The sequence below is a fragment of the Arctopsyche grandis genome, chromosome 1, assembly GCF_051622035.1.
Source record: "Arctopsyche grandis isolate Sample6627 chromosome 1, ASM5162203v2, whole genome shotgun sequence".
Lineage (NCBI taxonomy): Eukaryota > Metazoa > Arthropoda > Insecta > Trichoptera > Hydropsychidae > Arctopsyche > Arctopsyche grandis.
The window spans coordinates 2140313-2154006 of NC_135355.1; the positions used below are offsets into that span (position 1 = coordinate 2140313).

The 13694-nt window shown below is 34.6% G+C and overlaps 1 protein-coding gene across 1 annotated transcript in view; it reads left to right on the plus strand.

The window, feature by feature from the left end:
- Window positions 1-13694, plus strand: part of cno (adherens junction formation factor afadin) — a 130435-nt gene that overhangs the window by 34604 nt on the left and 82137 nt on the right. Inside the window, exon 3 of the mRNA XM_077445644.1 lies at window positions 6850-6927. The gene's annotated coding sequence lies outside the window, so the exon portion shown is untranslated. The remainder of the gene's footprint in view (window positions 1-6849; window positions 6928-13694) is intronic.

Consider the following 13694-nt stretch of genomic DNA (forward strand, 5'->3'; position numbering starts at 1 on the left):
TTTGTCGGGCCTGTTCGGACTACTGCATGTCCAAACACTCGGCTATCTGCCTTTAAAGCGAGTGCCCGTTCACTGTGTACCTCCTGAGTCAAAGAATAAATGCTTAGAACCATAGATATATACCTTAGCTATTCTATATCTATGCTTAGAACTGACTATGGCCTTTCACTTGGATCCCTAACCCACCCCTACGCAGCAAAAGGATAATTTTTCAACCTCGCTTATTAGAACCAGCTGGCTTTTTGAGACAATTTTTTGGGTTCGATGTATCCCAATTAAGCAGAATCATATGTATTACTTGATAATTAATACGTTTGCGCCAAATACTCATTCTTAAAAGTATGAGTTGCACAATTAAAATTGGACACCCATCGTTCAAAACCATACATCAACTACTACTACTACTAGGTCAGTGACGTACAAACAATTTCTCAAAAGTTGTCCATCGTAATAATTGTAAAACCGGTTTTCCTAATATTGAAAATAGTAAAATTCTTAAGTACACACATATGTACATAATTTAAAAACGAACCCAAAATCAAAACACTCGTAGTAGCAAATTAGACTAATGTATGCAGATTAGCATACGTTGTGCAAAGCCATATACCAGTTCTGCACTTAAAACCGGCCAAGAACAAAGAACCAGAACGAATGAGTCACGCATAGTATGTATTGTAATGTAATAATAGTAAAGTGGTAAAGCGAACGAATGCAAGACTAAACGACGACAAGGCAAAAAACCAGTACGGATTATTGCGCGAAAATTTCGCGGGCAAAACTGACAGATTTGCGCGGCCACCACACCACCGGTTTAGTTTAACTGTAAATGCATATCTCCGGTTCGAAAATGCGACGCATTATAAAACCGTCGACATTCCTCGCGGCCTACCACCGGTTTCCGGAAATTATCGCAAATTATATGCACTTTTATGTACCGCAGTGCCTTCACAGGTAGATATTCAAACAGTGGTGACATAGGATGGTCTTTCCAATTTGACGAGGAACCGTGTTCAATAATAAATTGGCAAACTCTGATAGGAAACGATCGACGTGGATTCACAAATATCCAAGTCTGACCAGCAGCACTACAGATAATACTCGAAGTAAATTATTTTCAATCGAAGTCAACCCAGGGCGTGAACCCGAGAACCTCTCGGTGATTCGCATTAACGCAACGATCGAGCTACGTTGCTGGATAAATCATATACATTGGTAACCTGATGCTTTTTGCACAAAAAATGGTTCACTCCATGCAATCTTGCTTTTTAAATTAATAGAGCGGTCAATTGTTATTTGACAAGCACCCAGTCAACGACGAAGTCTACTGATAAGGATCGAACCTAGGACTTCTTAAGGCGAAAACAAACTGAATCGAACGGCACGGGCACGTTATTGGCCTTCTGTGGTGCAAAATCCGCAGTGGTTTTTTTTTTACACAAGGTTATTTTACATTTCTTCAAATATGGGAAGCGTCGTTACCGATCACTGTCAATAAAAGGATTTAGGCTTGGGTGCCATGGCATACATTGTGCGTGCTTGCGTTTATAAAAATCATGTGCCGCGTGCATTTGTGTGTCTGCGACCGCTCTATTAGTGCTTAAAGCAAGAGAGCCAAAAAAGTGGTTTCTCTAAGTCTTAGAGAAACCTGAGTCTAAGAAATTGAGTGGTGAATATTTTTTTATGCAAAAAGCATCCATCTAACGCCGTTATCTGCTTATCGATGATGCTTTTTGCACAAAAAATAGTTCACTGTTTTCAACCATATTGTTTTGGTCTCTTGTTTTGTACGATAATGGAGAGGTCTATTGTAAGTCTATTTTTATCTAATCTACTTAACACTAGACTCGGCGTTGGATTTGTACTCGTTAAATAACAAGCCGCTCTTGACTTGATCACTGAGTTGTCAATTGTAAAACTTCATCCATGAGCAAACCATATAACTAAAATTGATGCATTAATGGCATTGAGGAATCCCTGTTGTAAAGTTTCTGTAGGGGGTCGACCGAGCCGAGTCGGTCAAAGTGCACGCGTATGCGCAAATATTAAACTAATATCCATCAATAAGTCATGGACGTAAATCAATTTTTACTAACCTCTTCTTACTTTCACTTACGATTACTATTAAGGAAAAATTTTGCCTCTTATCCGATCGTTTTCATACTTTGTCATTTTGCTCATTTTGGTCATCAATATAAGTGGAAGTGTCATCCGCCATTACGATGGTGAAAAATAATCGTAATAGACACGTTTGAAAATACTCCCTCAAACTTCTCCCTGACGTAGTATATCCAGCGTTTTTTAAGCCTCTTCTCACTTTTCGCCATGTCAGATTTCAATTGTTTAAACGCCTATAATTTGTACAATCTTACTTTGTAGTATAAGTAAATTTTACACTTTAGCATTATATATATAGCCAGCAGCATAGCTCGGACGTTAAGCTTCTGCTTACCGTCAAGAAGGTGCCGGGTTCTATCCCTGAATGAAAATGAATTTTTCAGAGTATGCTGTTGGTCAGACCTGGATTTGTGACTCCAGGTTGATCGTTTCCTATCAGAGTTTGCCAATTTTCTCTGATTTCATTGTTGAAACGGTTCCCGGAAAAAAAAATTGGCTAAAAATCCTTCCTACCTACTATGTCACCACTATTTGAAAAATTTGATTGATGTACAATAAAAATTTATGTACAATTCATAGATGTCTCGTTAATTTGCGAGTTTTTTCAGTGTCTCGCAATTCAACGACTTATAATAAAAATGCTGTATTTGTATTTGTAATTGGCCAGGAAGGCGCATTGGGATTTACCTGTAAGGCCTTCCTGGTATATATGTAAAAAATAAAATAAAAATAAAGAATATGAACATACAGATATATTGCTTAAGTCTGCTACATTTTAATTAAATGCATATATATTTTATTTTCACATACATATACTAGGAAGGCCTAACAGATAAACCCCAATGCGCCGTCCTGGCCAATTACAAACATCGATATACAATTTTTAAAATAATTTTAACAGCATCATAGAGACAGCTATGGATACATTTTTTGTAAATCGTCAAATTTCGAAATTCTGAAAAAAATCGTCCTTTCGCAGCATTTTCAAATGAATCATTGAAATTCGGGATGCTGAAAACTCGAAAATTGCGAGAAATGGACAAAGGTTGCCAGTTTGTTGGAACCGTTTCAATGAAACGATCGACCTGGAGTCACAAACCAAGGTTTGACTAGCAGCAACCAGTGGGACTCGAACCCGTGACCACTATTTCGTTCGAAATAGTGGTTGTGAGGTGAATCTAAAATTTTACTTCAGTTTCAGCGTTGCAATGCTTTGTGATGCTGACGTCATCATCATGCAATGCATTTTACCGTCCGTAAAGAAGTTTTGTATAAAGAAATCTTTTTCAGGGAATTTCGTATGCTGCGTACGACGTCTGCTGGAATACACGTGTTCCGCTGTCTAATAATAGTTAGTCATCGCTGCTGTTTTGAAATATCTTTTATTTTGATTGACATATCAGCATAAAAACTAAAACAGAATTCAATACCGTAAACCGATACAGTTGCAGCTGTGATTTCTGTTCTATGTGGTAGGATTTGGACAACGGCAGTGAAAAGTACATATATACATATGTACATAGATTGTCAATATGCATGTTTCGCATCAAGTAAGACCTTGAGGCTGGTCCTGATCTCTCACGGTTGATTTTGTTATTATTTTCTGACGGATAAGAAGCAAGTGCTGACTTTACCGTCTCCACTACCTGCGCTACATTCCATCCCTACCCCATTCGTTTATTATTCGGACGATTAACTGCGCAACACCTCCTTCTCTCCTTCCCTTCGCGTTTTGTATCGTCTGTTGTGTCATCCTACGCCCGTTCACTCGGCTTTTTGCATTCGCCTGGTTTCAAACAGGTGTGTTGAACCCATCGAGGACGCTTACCTACTGCATATCTGTACATTCTTATATACCTAACTACTGACCGGTTTCGTGACAATTTTTTTTCTTCGTGCTTTTTCCTTTTGAATCGGCTGTTTTGATTATTTGGTGTGGTTCATCATTTCTTCAAACAATTTCTTTTTTGGCTAGACTTCATTTCAGTTAACTCGGCATTGTTGACTCCAGATCAGGGTTTTGCAAACTTTTTCTACGACGGAATACTAAAAAAGAGTTACAAGTATTGAAGGTTCCTTTTTATTTTTATTATACATCAATTAATCAAGCACACTCGTCTAACAGAATGCTCCAAAGCGACGAGTGTGCTAAACAGATTACGACTGGAAAACAGTACATGAAAATAGAAGTAAAAATACATAAATAGAAGAAAAGAAATAGAGAAAAACAAACAAAGACATAAAAATTCTTAACTAATCAATCTAACTCATTTGAAATGGTTGGATATTAGAAATAGTCTTAAATTAAGCACTTTAAAATTTATAAGCTAGATAAGAATCTATTACCCAAATATTTTAATAATCATATAGTTAGGAATAGAGATATACATAATTACAAAACTAGAAATAGGAATAAATTAATTATAGGTAGAGTTAAGAAAGCTAAAACTGCAGGAGGTGTTTTCCACAAAGGTGTTCAAATATATAATGCCCTTCCTGAGAGTATTAGAGGTGCTAGTAATATTGGTGCTTTCTTGAGGGGTGTTAATGGATACCCCTGTGGAAGATGACGTAATTATATATGTATGTAAGTTTGATAAAATGCTATATTTGTTAATTTTGTTAACTATGTTATATTATAGTTGTTAGTTTAAGTTTGAAATTGTTAATTGTATATAATTCATTAGCAATTTGCTATTTAATAAATAAATAAAACTGTTCCAATTGGTCGCGACCGTGGAAGTGGTGCAGAAAATGACGAGAGATGCGACACATGATGTCAAAAATCTCGATCGCGGAACAACTGGCACCCAAGAACTCCCATCAATCGAAAATTACCCACGCGAAATATTCTACTAACGAGAACTCAAGTTACTTTTTGCGGAATAGTCCGTTTACCGTATCGAAAGGCTACAAAGGAGATGTACAAATATGCCTTCTGAACTTGTAATTCTTGTCTTCCAATATCTTTTCTATATTTTTGTTTTCTTTTAGTTATTATATGGTATAATACTGTTCCAGATACTTTTATTTTTATTATTTTTTTTTATCTTTTGATATTTTCTCTTATTTCGTTTTTTTTCTTTTATATTATTATTGTTATGAATATTTCTATTTTATTATTTATATTAAATCAAACCCCATTGGTCCATCGGTTTTGCCGCCTTCCCCATGAATTTTAAATAAATAAATAAAAATTTCAAAATTTTCACGGAAAACTTTGGTTATTTTGTAATAAAAAAATAATTTTTTACATATATGTATTCAAAAGGGGCATATTTATCTGTTTTAGGTCACTTTTAAAACATTTTTGGACTTTTGGGGGCGTAAAATCTTTTTATTCAAATGCTTAAGTATAAATATGTTCATTAGACCGGAGCGAAAAACTCAAATTTTATTTTTTCATCAATATGTAAACCCAGTGGAAAATTTTTGTCGTATTAAGGGAAATTTCATTGATTTTTAAAAATGACCTGTGCTTCCAAACAATTGATTTATCTCGCCAAAGTTTTTAAAAAGTAGGTTTTTTTTCTGATATCGATGGCTTGGTGCACAGATATTGTATGTCGATTTTTGAATTTAAGTTAGAACTTTTTGTCAAAAGATGCATTTTTGTCTTTTGTATTACATATTGTAACATTGACATTTTTTGCGGAACACTTGCACAATTGTGGAACTCAACGTAGAACTCAGTGTAATCTTTATCTTGATTTTCGGGTTTTGTTATCTTATTATCTCCAAATACGCGATATCAATCGGTCAGAAGTCTTTGAGCCCACCAATAAGCATCGCAAATTTTTCGTTCTACTGCCAAAGTAACTGAAATGAGGTGTAAAAAAGAGTGGTGATCATTTTGGCAATTCCCGGTATGACTAAGGGCGAAATCACACAGGAAAGAACACACATCTTTTTTTATACTTTTAAACATGCGAAAAAAGTGGCATGCCTTGCACATATTCATGGCACGCCCAGCACACACCGTCCCAAAATCACCCTCTTCGGGGTTTTCGGTAAAATTTTATCCTTGTATTTATCCTTGTTTGATAGTGATCGATAACGGTGTATCGTATATTTGAAGAAATGTAGGAGGACCCCACAGCGGAGAGTCAAGCACACGACGTGCCGTTCTTCCCTGTGTGATTTCGCCCTAATAGATTTCAATACGCTCATATGTACATTGTGTGTATTCTGAACTACATACCTACATGTTAAATCCATTTACACCCTGTCCACTCATTCATAGTGTTGTTTTATTATTGCTTAAACTTTGACAACAATCGATTGACTGTCCTTATCGGACGATTATCAATTGTAAGATCAGTTCCAGTTAAATCGATGATGATACATTACGTCGGAACTGATGATTTAATCATAACACGATATAAATTTGTTATACGATGAGTTTTGACTTTGAAACCCTAGCTCGCTTCGAATGCGGTTTGAATCATTGATATTGAAGGGGATGTAAAAAAGTATGACGCGGTCGTTTCACTTGTCACTTGTTTATATAATTTAATATGTATTCAAAGGGTATTTGGACCCCAACCCTAATCCTGTTGCACTCCACTTGTATCATTGACAAGATGCACTTGCGTGTAATTCGACTCTGCATGAGGGTACCCAGCGTTGATAAGTGCTCGAATGTTTGCTGACACCACATTCTATACAAATCTTTTGCATTGTATTATGTATATGTTCCTTCTATAATTTCACATTGTTTTTTTTCCCTTTCAGGAACTCCTGATATTGGACTTAGGCTGTTGTAGCCCAGCCGAAAGTGATCCGCGTCGAACTCATACCAATGTTGCGAAGGTACATACATATGCTAATATATATTTTAAATCGTGTATCTGTCATTAAAGTGAACAATTCAAACAGGAAACGTCACACTATACTTACTTATTATAAGTAATTATCGGAAAAGTGAGAGCGTGTGAAACGATTGAGATTAATCATATCTACTTAGTGGATTGTATGTACATACATATATAGTGACTTTTGAAACTATTGTACGTTGCATTTTTTTATTTATTTAAATTCATTTGAAAATCCTTACAGAATACTTCATATAACAGCAAAATATATAATACTTCACTTCGTCAATTAGTCTGACAAACTTCCTACATTTTTCTGATTGCTTTGAAACTTTGCCATTTTGCGAGGTTTGGCCGCCGATAGAGATTTCCGCTAAGTCGATGGTGAAATATAATCATAAAAAGCTAAGAGAGCAAACAGACACCCACACATTTTTTCTAGATCATGAAAACGTGATCAGTGATCGATTCTGAGTTCGAATCAGTCAATATCTCGAGTTCGAATCAGTCAATATCTCGAGTTCGAATTTTCGCATGATCTCAAAACTATTGGTACTACGTACTATAAAGTAGAAATGGTTGCTTACGCAAAAATGATAAGGAAAGTCGGTCGGTCGCCGAATCTGAGAACACGTCTTAACATTTGAATCAAGAAATTTAAACATCATACGAATTAGCTATTAGCATATCTCCAAATACAAATGCTTCCAGGTAGTTCTTCATGCATATTTAACCTAGACGAGCTCTATCTTATCGGTGCGTGTCCTGTTTTGTTTCCTTGTTAAGATATCGACCGCTTGCTTTCAAGCCATTTGTCTGCCCTGTGCTTTAAACATCAAGGTTCGGCTTTTCAAACTGGGGCTCGCGAGGTAAAAATAATCAAATTACCAAACTCACACGCCCCCAGACAACTTTTTACAAAATACCATCTACGAAAAATGATATTCCCGGTTTTCGGTACGCGGGCTCTGGAATTGGGTCGTATATCGGAAACGTTTTAAAACCACTGCTCTAAGGGCTGGCACAGACTGGTACGGTGTCAGTCGGTGGGCGGCACCGCCCAACCGAATCCCTTTTCGCTTAATAAACGAGCTTTTCTGAATTCTCTCTCAGTTTTTCCTGCGACTTGAGCTGATGCATCGCGTGCTTAAGAGATTTTTAAGCAAATTTTGCTCATTTTATTTTTTGCCTTCTTGGATATCCCCCCCCCACCCCCCACCCCCTTCATATTAGCATTATATTCAACATTTATTTTTATTCAATTTTATTTTTATTCAATCAATCAAAGTACACTCGTTATTACAGATCGCTCCAATGCGACGAGTGTTCTATACACATCAAGAAATTATATATATTTTCAATACACAATCATTACATAATTGGAAACCATACATCAAATATACGGCCAGACATTTTTATTTTTTATATACGGCCGCAAGGACTATTGAATTAATTTTGAGACATCTGTGGATTTTAGATTTTGTGCACAATTATTACAATATATACACAGAATAAATACAGATGACAATTGAGACATCCATAGATTTAGATTTTGTGCATAATTTTTACAAATTATACACAATAGGATACATAAGATTTTTTGTGACAACAGGAAAGGATTTATTTGCTAACTTGAGGAGCCGTTTCAACAATGATCAGATAAAATTGGCAAACTCTGATAGAGAAGCGATCGATTTGGAGTCACAGAACCCCCAAATCTACCCAGCAGTTTTGGCGGATCGAACTAGTGATCGTATGGTGCTAAAAATATACGCTACCATTAAGCCAAAATGCTGGCTTAACATATAATATATATAACATATACTTATTACGATTTGAATCGAGATGTATATAAAAACGGACTCATTATTAGGGCAATTAAACGCATGCCTAGAACTCAACGAGCGAGAGCCGAGTCTATGTATGTAATAACTTGAAAATTTACATGAAATGGGGACCGGTTTTACGCATGTTTAATACTTGCCGTACGTGTTTTGATTGTTGCTTCTGAACGAGGCTCGTTGTCAATGGGTTAATTTTTCTATTCGTTTTTAGATACGATTTCGTGTTGATTTTAGTGCGGGGATGAGTTCAAATGTACATAGATTTAATACATAATGACAATATCTAATATATAAATCGGACTTCAATTGTAGCAGAATCATTTTAATTACTTTATAATTTTTAAGACTGGAAAGTCTTGGTTCGATAGTGGTGGCTACGTGGGCTTTTTTGGGCGTATTTTATTTTTCAAGTATTGTCCTATTGGCTAATTTGTTTTCTATAGATTGCAGTTGTTCACTATAAAATAGTGTGTATTGTAATAAAATAAATCAATAGCAATGTAGATATTTCAGATAAGATCTAACGAAATCGGTCCGTCCGTCCTAGGGATTGTAATTTACCGTCAAATTTCATAAACCGGTAAACGGTAAATGACTTTTCCTATTACTGGTATATACCGGTATACGGATACTACTGGTATACCGGTAAACGAAAAAAAAATAACTGGATGTCCTTATTAAAACGTAGATCATAAATAATTAAAAATAGATCTCAGGTAAATAATGTCATAAATTCATTTAAGTAAATTCGTAACAATAAATAAATTATTTGTTTTGTTTTTAAACATTTATATTTATTTATTTTAAGTTCGGACCATTTGAAAGTTTTGGCCATGTCTATTTAATTACAGTTTGGTTGGTCTGTGTTGCCAGTGAATTAATCAATTTAAAATTGCCACATTTAATACTGGAAATAAGCGAATTCCAAAAAATCTAATCCACAATACGCCATTTGCATCGAATATTAATGTAATATTATGCAATTAAATGCCTGCATATGTACTAATTATCGGTCAACTTTAAAATTTACCGGTATTTAACGGTATTGCAATCCCTAGTCCGTCCGTAATTAAAATTATTTCCTTTTTTTTTTTTAACTATTCGGCTCTTGAAATTATTATTTTTAACCACTTAATTACCATAAGCGCACCGGTGCGCGCTCCTTCGTATTTAAGGCTATTTTAGTTTCTTCACAGTGACATCTAAAAATATCCTGTGATACTAATGTAATTGCAAAAAAGTATATTTTTCCTTAGTTTGTTGTATATTCAAGCGGTAGTGTCAAGGGTTGGTACTAAATACAAACATAAAATAATCGAATTGGTTTCTCAAAAAGGGGCGATTGAGTTGTTAAATAAAATAAACATCCCTGCTGTCAGCTAAATGTCATGCTTAGAGAAAAAAAAGTATCTAGTTTACAGTAATTTCATATGAAAATAGTCTTCAATGAACGGGCATAGTAGGTATTTATATAAAATAAGTACTCGTTGCAGTTATTTCCTTTCAAAATATGCGATAACAATATTAATTTCTTGACTGTTATTCGTCCTTTATTAGTAAAAAAAGGTTCACGTCAAAAAAAAAGCCCGCGTGGCTACCACTGGACTACGATTTAAGTTTTTTTTTTAAATCAAATAGATTTTTTTTTTCATTTCTAAATACATAAAGAGTAGTAGAAGGTTGGGCTTATTTTCGAATATTTTTTTAGTATGAGAGTGAGTCGTAAAATATTATTAATTTAACGGTATTTAAACCAGTCTTATTCTGTTGAAGGGTGAGCTCTAATTTTTCTATGCAGTCTTTGAGAGTGGTTTCTCCCTAATTGGAGTGAAATTCCCTGGAATTGTTTGTGAAAGAGCATAAGAATTTGTGGTAGCTCTGCTCCTGTTATAGTTGTCGTGGGAATTTCAATACAACAGGTAAATAAATTATGTTTGCTTCGCTTCACAGTACATATATGCGTACAACAAGTATGTATGGTCGGCCTCTGGACGGCCTTAACGTGCATACTACATAGTTGGTCTTGGCTTGTCTGGTGTCTTCAGACCGTGTCCATCTCCATCATGCCTTCCCACTCTTTGTTTTGATTATTATGCGAAAAGCAACGTTTATTATTTTTCAAATCCATTAAAAAGATTAAAAAAAATTTGCATTTATTTATATGTAATACTTTTACAATAGATTAATCTTCAATGTACTGCGGGATTAGGTTGAAAATTCTTGGTATTAAAAGTAGTGAACATTTTCCACTCTCTGGTTGTAATATAAATATAAATTGCCATCAGTTTGGAAGTTGATTTCGTAATTTTTTTATGATTGAAATGATATCTTTAATGGGTGGGAAAAATTACAAGCCAATAAACTTGGGAAAATTTGTTGAATTGTTCAAGATTCAAAATTTCATTGGTTATATGACATTGAGTGGTCATATGTTTTATTACAGTTTATGCTAGTTTGCTTGTGCTTGATATTTGTGTTTTTTTTTTTATTTGATTACTGGTCAAATTAAGAGGGGTGGACCCCAGCGCCTTGTCCATACAAACGTATTAGACTTCCCCCTTCCTCAATTATGGCACTAGAGAAATAATTTTTTAATATGCTATGGATGTTTTTTCTTTTTTTGCTGAATTGATTTTTGATTTATTTGATTTTTTGATTAATCAAAAAAATAAAAAAATAGAAAAGACTTTGGTGGATATAATATATAAATAGCGTATTAAAAATAATTTCTCTAGTGCCATAATTGAGGAAGGAAGAAGTTTAATAACTTATTAAACTTCTTCCTTGTCCATACAAACTTATTACTAATAAGTTAAACTTCTTCCTTCCTCAATTATGGCACTAGAGAAATTACTAGGCACTAGTCACCGGAGCCTGAGGGGGCCGTGTATTGTTTAAAGGTTGTAAATGCATTGTTAACCGCTTAGACGCCCAGCCGACGCGCTGAGCGTATAATAGATACGGTTTTTTGCGCCTTAAGGCGCTTTGGGCAGCTAAGCGGTTAAAGGTTTGCCGAACAATGGATAGCACTGTGACTATCCTACCTCTACTTATTTGTAATAAGTTTGTATGGACAAGTCGCTGGGGTCCAGCCCTCTTAAGGTTGGATTTTTTTCTCTTAACCTGTTTCGGGATTAGTATTTTTCCCAGAATCGGTAATTCTATCATTTGTAAATAGTAAATTCTATATTGAATAGAACCTATTCAATATTCAACGCATACTAGAGCTTCTTAACAGTTTTTCTGTTAATTGTTTACTTAACATTTTTGTTAGAAAATAATTTAGAATTAAGTCTTCCGTTAGATCTGCCCTAGCATCTACTAGCGGTTTTAGATAATGCAAAAGACTTGCCTACAGACAAATATCCTAATAAATTGTCATACATAGGTAAAGAATAGTTTCTCGTTGGGTCTATAGTAGTCGAATACCCCACGGCAGATTTGTTCGCAGAAAAAATTCCAGGTGAATAGGCACCTTTACTCTTTTAAAATAGCAATCCACATTGCGTAACGGTAAAATGCAAAAATTGCAATGAAGTGTTTTTCATTTCACATAGTACATAATATGTAGTAGGAATTGTATTGAGGCCGAGATCTCTTCACATGCGTCCGAGTGATGGCTTGCCCACAAAAAGTAACTAGTTTTTTTTTTTAAATTTGACGACAATGGCCATCGTCCTCGATGCGAGACCTCTGACAATGCATCATATTTCTCACAATGCCTGGAATTTCGAATTTGCTCCTCTTTTGTCTGTCGGCCATGGAAAAAGCTGTCTTTTGTTACCCGGGAGATGTTGCATTGAATTGTGCACGTTCTATACAATGTATGTTCATATTTTAATTTTAGAAATACGCAACGAACTACTGCATATGTTATATCTAAATGGTTAATCAAAGTCAAGTTCAATATGGAAAAAAAAATTATTCTCGCAAAAGAATAACCAATGTCTATTCTTTCTCACCGTCTGTGTCAATGACTGATATTTCTCACGATAGTTCAATCGCTGTTGCAACATGTTTGCTGGTTAAAATCGCTGTTAGTCATCGTGTAATTCTACTCTTCAGGTACGTGTGTGCTTTTTCAACGAGATAAGACTGTCTTATCTGGAGAATTTAATATGAGACTGTTCGTATTGACGCCAAATGTTAAACCATCGGGAATTTTTCTCCATTTCGAATTTCGTCATTATTTATCAATCTTGATCAAATGAAATTAAAGCTGATTTTATATGGACATATTATGTGTGATTTGATATGTTTCTTATTTGTACAATTCTGATGAATCCGTATCGGTTCGGTTTATCAATGAAAGTTTAATTTGTCAAATTCACTCACAAATGTAATGACAAGATATGAGTCGTCTATTGGTGATGTAGGTATTTTATTCAGTATGAAATTTTAAATCCGCGAAAAATGCAACACAGATTTTTGACAATTATATGAAATGAGCAATTTTAAGATTTTGATGCAACATGCAATATCTAAATAAAGATAATTGGAGTATGTATAATTTTTGAGCAAATGCCAAATGAAAGAATGCCATTCCATATACATAAATAGAAGCAATGAAATGACAAAATTCGCTTTCATTTTATATAGTAATAATAATCAATCTTTTAACTACGCTTTCAAAACTGTTTTAGAATTGGTTCATACAATTATCCAATCAATTTCACAAAACTGCCAGCACACCTGATGAAACCGTGGCCATTTCTTCATTATAATATTTGTTATATTATATTATAACCATTATATAATGGATGATAAAAATATAGTATATATAAAATCGGATGCGATGTATAATATGTTTGTGAAAAAGTTTGTAGTATGTGCGGTGCATCGACAAGTATGAAGATTTCAAAAAAACAAATTTTAGAATACCAGGTGCATATGTTAGGCCTAGAGATATTTAATAAAATAA